This window comes from Wyeomyia smithii, chromosome 3 (genome assembly GCF_029784165.1).
Source record: "Wyeomyia smithii strain HCP4-BCI-WySm-NY-G18 chromosome 3, ASM2978416v1, whole genome shotgun sequence".
Lineage (NCBI taxonomy): Eukaryota > Metazoa > Arthropoda > Insecta > Diptera > Culicidae > Wyeomyia > Wyeomyia smithii.
In genome coordinates, this window is record NC_073696.1 from 93,941,196 (window position 1) to 93,954,039 (window position 12,844).

A 12,844-nucleotide genomic window follows, 5' to 3' on the forward strand; every position below is an offset into this window, starting at 1 on the left:
AACTTACGCATCATTTTATAGCATTATATTGCACTTTGATTGCTTTGATAAAATTGTTTATTATGATAAGATAGGAGATCGATTGATTTGCTTACCGAGCGGGTTTTGTTGATTTTATTTCACGGCCAGCATGTACCTAAATGACATCTACAATTCGAAAATAAATAAGTCATTTTCTAAAATAAAGCAGAAAAAATTTAATCGAATTTTGATGAATTTCCTGCATACGAAATGATTTTTTACAATTATTGTAACGCAAGTTGAGTTTCAAAATGCTTCTGGAACTCCTATTTTTGTGTACTCTCCTTATTTATTGTTTCATGATTGATTGTGATTTGCGCTACTTTTTTGATGTATTTACGAGGTTGATAAGACAAGAAGCTGAGATAATTGAAGCACACCTACACAATGGAGGGCCGCAATAGCTGCCAGCCGGAAGTTGAAGTTACGAAATCAGAGCGGGTTGGTAATGCCTGCTGCTAAGTCTTTAGCCGGAAATCTATTAAAAGAAAACAATCATCTACCAGGATACTGCGGTGCCGGTTGCAGTAGCAATATATCTTCCAAATACCGATGACCCAAAATGCCGCTGCCACACATACACACACTCAAACACATGTAGTAAGCGCCAAGTATCAGCAAACAATCGGGAGGGAAATCGGATCCAAGAAGCGGCGGCACCGGTGTCAGCCTCCAAGTACCGCTCGTAGCAGCAGCACAAACCCGGCCAGTCAGCGTGAAGTAAAGTTTTCTATTTATTCGTTCTAGGGCACAAACACACGGTTTCGTCTTAATTTGACCCACATTTTTCGGCAGCGCTCATTGCGAGAACGGATTCTGCCAAGCTTCTTGCAGCCATGGTTGGGTTTTTCTTAAGAAACTATTTTTATTGTTGCACTGCTTTGCCCAATCCTCGACATTCCACACGTTTGCCTTCTGAACCTTTCAGCGTTTCCGAACGCCACAGAACGTGCAAGCATCCTGCGCTAATCTGGGAGATGGGAGTTTTCCAGCCGACATCGATTTACGTTTTCTTTAGTTTCCCTCCTTCCTTTGGTCACTCGAGCGCAGGGAAAAACCTTTATCGCAGAGTAATTTTTATCCGGTCCCCTCGATGGAACGGTTTGTATTTTCACTTATCATTGTCGGTTTCCTGATTTTTTCTCTTCTCTCTCTTTGCTTTTTCTCATTCCAAATGAATTCTGGTTACATATTCTCTGATTATGCGTGTGCTGAATGATGGACTGAAAATTTGCTTACCAGCAGGATACGCGGCGCTCGTTTGCTTTACGGCCTGAAAATTTTGCTTCCGCTGCGCGAAGAAACAATGCAGCGCACAGTGCGTTGAGCCATAGACAAAAATCGGTTTTCTTTCTTTTTTATTTGGATACACCAAGTACCCAGAAGTGTTCACAGATATCTCCTGGGTTGTGAACAAGTATTGGTGAGCTTTGGGAAGCATCACAAATTGTAATACAAGCATAGCAAGCGTCAGCGTCCAGAGCAATCATCAGTTTCACATTTCGTGCTAAATTGTCGCGCATTTTCTAAACGTTGGTAAAACTTAATTACTTCGTGTTCCAATACAACAAAATGGAAAATAACAATCAAGGTTAGTGCAATATATTTCATTGATAGAGAGACTTGGTTTCGATTACGTGTATGATTAATCGGTATGATGAGTTGGTGAAGGTATTAATCCTTAAAAAACGCGAACTCAAACTTTCGGTAGCGTTTTAAAAAAAGTTCCACCGAGTTCCTCTCTAAAACATATATCAAAAGTTTGCTTGAAGTGATGAGAGAGATTTTTTATTTTTCGTATGTCAATGCCGATCGCTCGTGATGCGGCAGATATTTGAAAAGTTGTTTTATTTGCAATGCAAGCAAAAGAACATCTTGTGTATTTCGATATTGTCTCTACCAGAAGACACAGTCGAGCATGTTTATGAAGATTTGCACAAGTTTTCTGCTGTATGTTGTCCGAAATTGAACTCGGAATGGGTGAAATGCAATAGAATAAAAAAGTATTTTATGAAAAAGCATGAAATTTGGTTGGAGTCACCGCTTGCTCTTCCTCGATTCGGTGAGAATAATGATTATGAATACAACCACATTTCTGCTCGTGAGCGTCCTCAGAAACATTCTGAAAGCTGCTCAAGGAGAATTAAAAAACGGCGAGTTGCAGAGCTCGTTGAAAATAACTCCCCAAAAGAACTAGTATTTGCTGCTACCGTTTCGAACAACTATTCCAATTCGTCTGAAGATGACCCAAAACTTGACTTGATAATATAATATGCATCATGAAGAATTTGAAATTGTTTGTTACTCTGGTAACTAAGTATATAGAAAATAATACGTGAAAGAATACCTAAAAAAATATTTTATTTTTTTTTTCGTTATAATTGCGCATAAGTCACTTTGGCAATTATGTAAAAGTAAGTAAAACATAGGAACCGCAGTTTTCGTTACAATGTACAACTTTTACAAAGAGATTAACGGTTTCTGGTATAGGATGAGTGCGTTGGCGTTTGGGACAGTTTTGTGATTTAGTGTATCACATAAGACCTTTATGCATTTAGTAGTTCTGAAGGTAACGAACAACTTTCCTTGTTACATCAACATGTTTTATCGAAAAAATCGTGTAGTTTTGATTTTTGTCCCGTCTTACCCTACATTCAACGCACTGTGCAGCGTCGCAGAAGCCGAAAACAGCGCTGTAAAGGGTATTTTATAACAGGAAATTTATAGTCGAAGCATATTGAATCTACTAATGAAGCAATTGTTGCGCACGAGAGTTTTGTTTTAAAATTATTTTAGCTAGGTTTTGAGAAAGAATTTAACGCATTAGTGATGTTCTTGTGTGGTCAAAACTAAGAGAAGAAACCTTATAATCAACAAAAGATATAACATTTATGATTGTAGCAGGTTCCGCAGGTGTTTTGTATCAACGAATGCTATTTTGTCACTCCACTATAACTTCAGTAGAACCGAGAAAAATTATTATAGAGTTAGCAAAAAAAAACAAATCGATTAGATGTTATTACTTGATAACAGCAAGTCGTAAACTCTGTCAAAGCTATTGATATCGTTTGTCTATCTTTAAGTGCTTCAAACCCCATATTTATAGACAGATGTAGATTTTATATTCTTGTATTGATTGATTGCTCATGTACAACCGGGATACTTTTCTGAAAACGTCAAACCGTATTCAAATAGAAAAATCAATACCAACTGATGTCATCCGAAGAAAGGAAATCATGTGATGAATATGTCTAAAATCAAGATTGACGCGATTCCAAATGGACTGAAGAGTTTGTTGTTCGGTTGTAATCGATCTGTGCCCACGGTGTTTGAGTCGAAGAGTGGAAAGCGAAATCATTCCGCACTCGCATCTCATAACAATTCCAATCACTCTCCTTTTTTCTGCCAAGTAATTCAACTGGCAACCGCGGCACCTCATACCTTACAAAGCACGCGCCTTCCGTTCGTTGGTGATGAATCACGGCGATGCACTTGACTGCCCTATCGGATTAAGTTATTACCTCCAATCAGTGCAGCAGATAGCAAACCGGTGTATCTGTTCCGTTGACACTAACTCAGCGGGAAGAGGACTCTCAGCCGAACGAGAGAAACACGAGAGAAACGAATAAATGAGTGGATAAACAAAAAACAGCAGATCTCAATTTATGGCTAATACTTTATGACAGAAATCGGATCATCAGAAATAACAAAGCATATATCACCTTCACCGGAGGTGGCCTCACCGCTACCAAGCGCGGACTGGATTCTGCGGATGATCCGTAACGGGCACGAGACTGGATCCAATCTAATTGGAATCAGGAAGAACGGCTCGATGTCACGAGGCGGCGAAAATACAAGACGGACCAAAATATATCCCCATAACTGCATCGTCAAAGCAGCGTGCGGTAATGCATTCTCTTGGCGCGGGTGACGAGATAAGCAGCCGAAAGAATGAACGACTGATCTGTCCGTGTGACATGCGAATGGAATGGAACAAAAAACATCTGCTTACGGGCGGGAAGAATCAGAAAAGGGGAAACGCTGTAAAGGTTCCAAATTTATGAATCAGGCCGCGCTCCCGTCGCTGTCACCGCCTCCGTCTCCGCTCCGTGTTACCTCGGCTGCTAGTGACACCCAAACTGAGTCGGGCGATTATTTATACAAAATGTTCCAAATGACGTATTTGGATAGGGTTTATATATTTTAATTAGCTTTCGCTGTCTTATGTTGGCTGGAAAAGAAGGCATATGCACCTTGTTGAATATTAGTGATTTCATGGATGAATATTGGTTCAGTGTTTTGATTTTTGAAGCATTTGTGAAGAATTCAGTAACAAATTGTTGGATGAAACAATGGTATTGATTAATCGTGCTTTTTCACGAGTGCAAATTACTTTTTAATAAGTTTGTGTAGAAAAACTGTCTGAGATCGAATTTCCAAAAAAATAACATTTTTGGAAAATAATATACAGAGAAAAAATAAATAAAAAACAATTTAGTATAGTTTGATCTTGGTAAAACGATCATTTTTATATGTTTCATATTTCTTCTTCTAAAATACTTGATATTTTGGTTGTGCGCAGAAGAAAACTACTGTAGTGTAATGATTAGTGTTTTACTACCATCAGTTTGATGAATTAAAAAAGTTAACTGTTAAGGGCCAAACCCTTAACGGTGAATAGATCTGTCCCATCATGTTTTAAAGTTGGCATTCATTAATTTTCAATTTGATTTATTCGGTGTTCATTCTAGTGCTGGGACTATCCGGATTAAAATATCCGGATATCCGACCTCGGATATCCGACAAATATCCAAATTCCGCATCAATCCGATATCCGGATATTATCCGACAGGATATCCGAATTTTCGGATAGTCGGATATCCGGATTTTGTATCCGACCATAGTTTAATAAGAATTATGTAAATAATTACTTTCGAGAAGATGAGGGATTGTGAAAGAAGCCATTTTTCGCGTTACGTTTCGACTATTCGATTATCCGTATCCGGATATCCGGTCATCCGAATAGTATTCGTTCACCCATCCGTAATCCGAGCTTCGGATAACCGGATCACGAATATATCCGGTTAAAAGTCCCAGCACTAGTTCATTCTAGAAGGAAAGAACGGAGAATTTGGGCTTATTGCTAACTGCAGATAGTGCTGATAAAACTGCAAATTAGCCCACAAATAGACCCTCTAAGTAAAACAAAGTATTGCACCTGCTGCGACAATCAATGCACAATAGTACAGAAATCAAGTTTGAGAGGAAATTTGGATCTAGAGCTCAGTAGCCATATTCCAAAGAAATAGTTGAAAGGCTATGAATGCGAATTACGACAGCCTGTGTTATATCGGTGTATTTTTGCAATAGCTTTCGGAATATACTCGATTGGGGTAATTTTTTAAATTTTTATTGAGGGCAAAATTAAAAAAAAACCTGCTGGTGTCACTATTGTGACACACCAATGGCACTTTTAAGTGCTCCATCTCATTTGATTGAGTAGTTATTATTTTTCTGACAGTGCGAGTAATGATAAGGAAAGAAAGGATATCATGGAAACCATAACCCACATCTAAATTTTCTCCACATCTAAGTCTTTAAGTCGATCACACTCTCAAATACAAAAAATATTCATATATGTTACTTTTCAAATTTTTCTGGAGCATTTTTGAAAGTTTTTTTGTTCGTTATTCTCGATATTTGACAGTTTCTTGTAACATAGGTTCTAATGCTTCTAAAAAGGAATGGTGATGAATTATTGGCATTATTTTTTAATAAAATAGTCAAGTCCATTCTACCACGTCTGTTTATTTTACCTACATTTTTCCTAAAGTATATTGTTGTATTCTCGCTATTTTTATGTTTATTTATCGACCGCGGCAAGTACAATCATTGTCAATAGCAAAGAAATCTTTCGTTTCAGCTTGCATTCTGTCGCCTACGAGGCTCCTCCACTCATATTTGGCCTTGTTTCCAGCTCTGATTGATCATAATATGCGTTCAAAAAGGCTCTCAATTGTTTAATAGAGTTCTGGTCATAGCTAATTTTTTATTGATGGAAATCCGTTAGATACTGTCCAAGCATTCTTAGCAATTGAAACTGAACAATTTTTGTGATACTCTCAACGCTTTCGGTAATTCAATTTGCACACTCCTCCCAGAATGTTACCGTAAGACGTAATTCTACGTCAAAATTGTCTTCTACCAAATTATTACAATGTAACAATGTTGTAGCCCTCCTTAATTCTAGACAACTTTGAAAGTACCAGTTTTTTTTTATTTTTAAAAATAACCGACTTAAATTAGAAAAAAAAATCTTGCTATAATTTTTGTGATTATATTTTCACATAAAAACTCTCTTCGAAAGACTTTAAGAGCTAGGGCAAACATTTGAAATTGAAATCGTAAATATCTCAATCCTATTCATAGATATTACTATTTGTTGGCAACATTTGTTTTCCGTTCTTTTTGAGGTGAACAAAAAAAAAATCTTGGCCTCATTGTGAAGAGTACATTGGACTCTCTCAATTTTAAAATTAAAATCAGTCGACTGAAACCTTTTTTCAGATCACTTTGTTTTGCTCATTTCAACGGATCTGATCATAAGAATAATCGCTGCAATTCCGAGTACAATTGAAGTTCTTTCGGTAAACAGTTCCGAAATACGGTGACCAGAAAAAAAGGTGTTCTGTTCGATATATACTGTTTTCAAAAACTCATGATATTTGCCTCAGTTGATCGTTTTTTTGTTCACACAACATTTATTTGACACGGCACAAGCAGTTGATCGTTTTTCGATATTTCTGTATTAAATTAAGGGGTTATATACCTTTTTAGTTTTCAAAAAATCGAAAATTTTTTTATTACATTATCTTGAACTACAACATCTTGAGAACATTTTCACAAATTTTCATTAAGATCTGAGCAACAGGGCGAAAGTTAGAGCGATTTGTAGCACGCATCGCTACGGCCGCATAAGCTAGACTTGAAACTTTGAACGCGATTATCTCGGAATAGTGTTTTTCGAAAAATGACTTTGCCGTGATCCCGATTGCGGGAAAACTACTGAAACGATTTCCTTCATCTTTTTTTTTTAATTTTCGTTATTTAATTCGCCGGTTCTTGAACGATCGCTTTTTGAAACATAGTTATATTTTGCCGCAAAAAAAAAAAAATTAATGCAATTTTTAGCGCTCAAAACGCGCATTTTTTTGGAAAAACGTTCCCGTTTGCACTGAAAACAAAATACTCATAAAAGCGATCGTTCAAGGGCACGGCACACTTCTAAACTAATGAAATAATATGAGTTTTTTTAATTCAGTTGACCCAGGATCACCGCAAGCCTCTGCGAAAAAAAAACACGTTTCGGGGAAACGGCCATTACTCCAGTAATATTGGTATATCTTAAAATCAAACGTATTTTTCTGTTGCTGATAAACTGTACTTTCAGAAAAATACCACTTTGATGCAATAAAAATGGTGCTATGCACTTAAAAATAAATTCAAAATTCCCTCATTTTTCTCGACCAAAAAGGTATATAACCCCTCAAAGGTACATATTTCCAGTTTTACGGAACATCAAACATCAAAATCAAAAGTGTGAACCTTTGAGGGCCAACGATTTGAATTAAACTGAGATATCTACGTTTTAAATTTGAATGTTTATCTTGAAAAGTTCTAAGTGGTTAGGTCAAGAAAGGTGCCTTTTCAATTTAAATCGAAAATTTTCAAAGCTAAAACAAAACCTTCTAAAGCTTTCTGATTTTATCGAAAATTTTGGTCACTTTATTGTTAAAACATTGTTTGATGCTCGTCGTCGGCTCGGCACGCAACAAATGAAGAACAGCATCACACAGCAAATATTTCTTTCGTCGTACCTTTTCTACATGAAGACATGGAGCACATACAATATCGAATTCGTGTTTGCGGTCTAGTTTCACCAGAACTACATTTGGCATCGGCAGAAAACCAGGAGACAGGGAATCTCTGTAAATATATGTACTAAGATTTTTTCAGAGTCTTCTTATATTCCTTATTTATATTTGTTCAGCAAGATTTATTTTTTTAATTTGCTTAATAATATATCGCTGTTATCTGTATTCGTACCTTTTAAGACTTTATTGCTTTAAAAATAAGTATAACCTCAACTCAGCCAGCTGAAACTTCTGGTATGCTCCTAACTAGTGGAAATAAACCATTTTCCATCATCAGACTGTTCATAGCAGCAGGGAAGGGGGTTTACAGGGGGGGGGGGGGAACTTTGTTTTTTTTTCTACCCCATAAGTACTCGGCAGGCTACCCGGGTACCCACAAAATGAAATGCTTCTTGCTTTTCAATTTCTTGACCGATCTTCGAAGATTGGAAAATCTGTGTTGAGAATTCGAGTTATAAATGCAGACAAATTTTCTAATCTTTTGATGAGTCAAGATCGAAAATCGCCTCATAACACCCTCTAGCGCGACATTAAACATTAGGCAGGAGAGAACTTCATTTTGTCCCATTTTGTCATGTTTTGTGTCAAGCCCCCTGAGAGACTTGATGAAGTTCGACGTTCCACCCGAAATCCTCACACAGCACTTCACATTCTCCATCGTAGCCTCATCTTCGTCCGCTTCCCTAGTCGGTTTATTGTGTCGCATGCGACTTTAAAATTGACGAAAAGAAGGTGTGTAGGGACTCTAAACTGGCGTCATACCGTCCTTCCATGAAACCGGCCAGGTTACTTCCTACAAATCCGCTGGCTTATAGTGACATATGTTGGAAGATGACCAGGAAAAACACCTTGCAGGTCGTGAGACTGTGATCACTCGATAACTCTCACAGTCTAGTTTGTCGTCCCTCTTGTGGATGGGATAGAAAACCCTTTCTTTTCGGCCGATTTGTTGTTCTTGAGCTGCCGGAACGCGTCCTTTACTTCGCTTGTTGTTGGAGGTAGCACATCTTTGTCGGTCGTTGCACCGACCACATCCACTCCGTTCCTGCTGTAGTCTTCTACTTGTATACCGTTCAAGTGTTTACCGTAGTGCTACTTTCAACTTTCTCTGCATTCCTCCTCTTCCTGGTGGCACTTTTTTCCTTGCGGCTGGCTCTATGCAGCATTGTTGCTCGCGCTGTATTCTTCTCGTGCAATATCTGCCGGCATTCTCCGTCAAACTACTCGGTACGTCGCATAGTGGTCGGAAAGGACTAAAGTTGGGGCGAAATTAATAACTCCTAAGAGTTGCCTCCTAGATGACCGATGTCTTCTCGAATGTTCCTGAAACTATTGACCATCTTTTGGTAATGGTTAGGTAATTAAAAACTTCACCGCTAGAGCGGCGCTGTCGCTAATTTCTAAAGGAAGCAAAATAGAAGGATAATGTCTAGAGGAAATTTGTAGAGAATAGTATTTTGAGAAACTCTTCTTTGGAGATGAAGTTAGTACATGATGTATTGTTTAAGATATGCAGCAATTAATCCTAAAAAACATGGTAAACGGCTACCTGTAGCATGTCGAAGAAAAAAAACCCATAAATCTCGATTTGACGAGCCAGATATCTTAAACTAAGGTTAGGTATTCACAGCGGATGTTAAGGTTTGAGTATTTCGAATTTTTATTATATGAGTGGCGCTCTAAGCTAGTATTATTTGCTATAATATGGCCGCTTACGCGTCGCACGCACGTTTTTGTTTTTGATGTTGTGAATGTTTTTTAGGCGGAAATTGCCCAGAAAATTTTTATGTTTCTGTCTCTATGAACTCGAGGCAATTATTATAGTCTTTGAATGAGCGCGGGTATTGACGGAGATATCATTTAAAATTCTACATAAAGTTGGAGTGCCATGTATTTTATTGTATTTATTTTGTGATGGGTTATTTCCATAAAACACTTCTAAAAAGGATATCTGAAGTTTTTAAAATGCTGGAGTGAGGCCATATAATCAATTCGACACCATTGTTGTATTCGTTACAACTTGTGCATTGTGCATTGAATCATTTGGGTGCACAACGTGAAAATAGAGATGTTGTGAGTACACAAGAAACCTACTTTTTCAACTAAATTAATTGTACAACATCATCAAAAATCTACAGCTCGTAGTCGGCAGCGAGGATAAAAAATTTGCTTTCAGTGATTAAGATACTTTAGGGAGTAAGAAATCAGATATAATTAGCGCCGTTAAACATTAATTTGTATTTGTGCCGTGTCAAAAAAAAATTAGATTAAGAAAAAAAAACCAAAAATCTAAACATTATGATGCTTTACCACAAAGCTCAAACCTTCCAGAGATGAAATCAGAAAAAGAACCGACTTTATGCAGTTCCAGACCACTGTACGTCGATTCGTTGTACGTATCCCAGGACTTCTTCATCAGCACTTGTGATAGCTGTTTTAACGGCGTTAACAGGCTTCTTAGACTCACCCCTGTCTGGCCGCGCAGCTTCGAGCGATGACGCACTAATGTGCATACTTTAAGAATTCTACAGTGCTCGGTTAATGATTGAAAAGGTTGTAAACTATTAAAAACAGTATGAGAGCACAGGAAAAGGATGATTTGGATGAGACCTCTTATGATTAATTTACGTGTAATTTGAATAATTATAATTAGTTTCGAGAATAATTACATTAATATTTAATGGTAAACTCAAAATCCACTTTCCTGTCATTTCTCATCAAATCCGAAAAAAACATCTGAATTTTCTCTTCAGTATTTTTTCGATCATAGGATCAATTAAATTTCGACACCATGGGTTAAAATTTGCATTTTTTTAGTTTTTCATTTTTTTTTATAATAGTAACAAGCCTCAAAAACAAAAAATGTGTGTAAAATTAAAAGATATTTGTTTGGCAGAAAATCTCTATAAGGATTTTTTTTTTCTAGAGAGCACTGAAATAGAAACTACCAATAATTTTCTAAAACCAGTTATTATATGCAAAATGATGCACTTTGTCATACAAAAATTGAAAATCTTTCAAGCAATTTTCAATTATTCACAGTATAATTAAGTAAAATATTTGTATGCAAATACAATCAACATATAGATTCTGCATATAATCAAAAATTATTTTTGATTCTCCTTGGAGACGCCTGATAAAACAACTTCAAAAAACCTAAATAAAAATAGATTTACATGATTGCTTAAATCCAATAAAGGTATATTCACTCTTTGGGTTCTTAAATATTGATCTTGTAATTGAAGTATAAAATATGAAATTTGACGTAATGTTAGTGCTTAAGAAATAGCGAAATAAAAGAAATGACTCTTAATGTCGAACAATTTAATCACGAGCGATACCGGGAACGTTCAAATACATACGATACCACATTTAAATCATGTTGAGGCCATATATAATGATCAAAGCAGGTATAGTGTTGAATAGTCTTTGATTTTTTTTTTCTTTCCAAAACTTTTGGACAGCATATCAAATTGTTATGAAGTTTGTTATTTGTAAGTTTGAGAGATGACTCGGTTGTATGACACTAGTTATGTTCAAATAAGTCGTGTAATACTTGAGATAATAGACTTTCGTTGTTTTAACAATTTAATACATAACGGTTGCTTAAGTTTGATAACAATCAAATAAAAAGGGAACGTATAGGGCAGCCAAACTTTGAAACTACGTGTTCAATCATGATTCATCAGTTAACCCTTAACTAGCCCGTTCATCTGATATCAATATTGTTCAAATCGGTTGTGTAGTTTCTAAGATAATGAAGTTTCGTGATTATCACATTTCGATACATTACAGACGAAGTTACAGTCCGATTACAGTAAAATTCAATAGAGTCTTATAAGGCAGCTAGACCTTTCATTAGACACTAATTCTGTGGAAATCGGTTCAATCATCTCTAAGAAAAGTGAGTGAGTCCAAGTAGTCTCCGGAATATGTTTCTTTTCATAGCTGGATTTCACATTTTTAAACATGACAGGCAAAGTAATAATCCGTTAGCAAAAAAAAATCAATAGGGTCTTATGGGGCAACAAGACCTTCCATATGACACTGATTTTATGAAAATCGGTCCAGCCATCTCTGAGATAAAATAGTCTCCAGAACACGTTTCTTTCCATAACTTCTGAACCACAAGTTTAATCTTCATAAAACTCAGAAGCTAAGGTTATTTTAGGTAGCCCGTTCATATGAAACTAATTTTATTCAAATCGGTCGTGTAGTTTTTGAGATATTGATGTTTCGTGATTTTTACATTTTGATACATAATCTATAAACTAGAAATCAGATTACAATAGAATTCAAGAGGGTCTTATGGGGCAACTAGACCTTTCATTTTCAATTAATTTCATTGAAATCGGTCCAGCCATCTCTGAGAAAATCGAGTTAGATTGGGAGAGCATCACACACACATGCACACACACATATACGACATTCGGCCCTTTTGAGCACTTTTATACCTTTAGTTTTTGCAGTGATTGCTATACCTTTCTAGGAGAAAGGCAAAAAGTGGCTTTTAATTTCAACTTCAATCCCGAGCATGGCCGCAAACATTGGAATAGTAAAATTTGATATTTTACTATTTCAATGATTTAAATGATGTTGAGGCCACATATTTTGATCGTAGCTGTAGTTTCAAACAGTCTGCGGGTTACGTTTCTTTCTATAACTTTCAAACCACATGTAACTTTCAAAACATTATGTAAGTCATTGTTTAAGGGTTTAAAAGCCCATTAATTTGAATTCAACTATGTTCATAGCTTCTGAGATATAAGAGCGATTTTCACATTCTGACGCAGCGCCAAAACTAAAAGCTCGATCACAATGAAATGCTATAGCGACCTAAGCGGCAAATGGACCTTTCATTTGACACCAAGATAGAAAGAATCGATCAG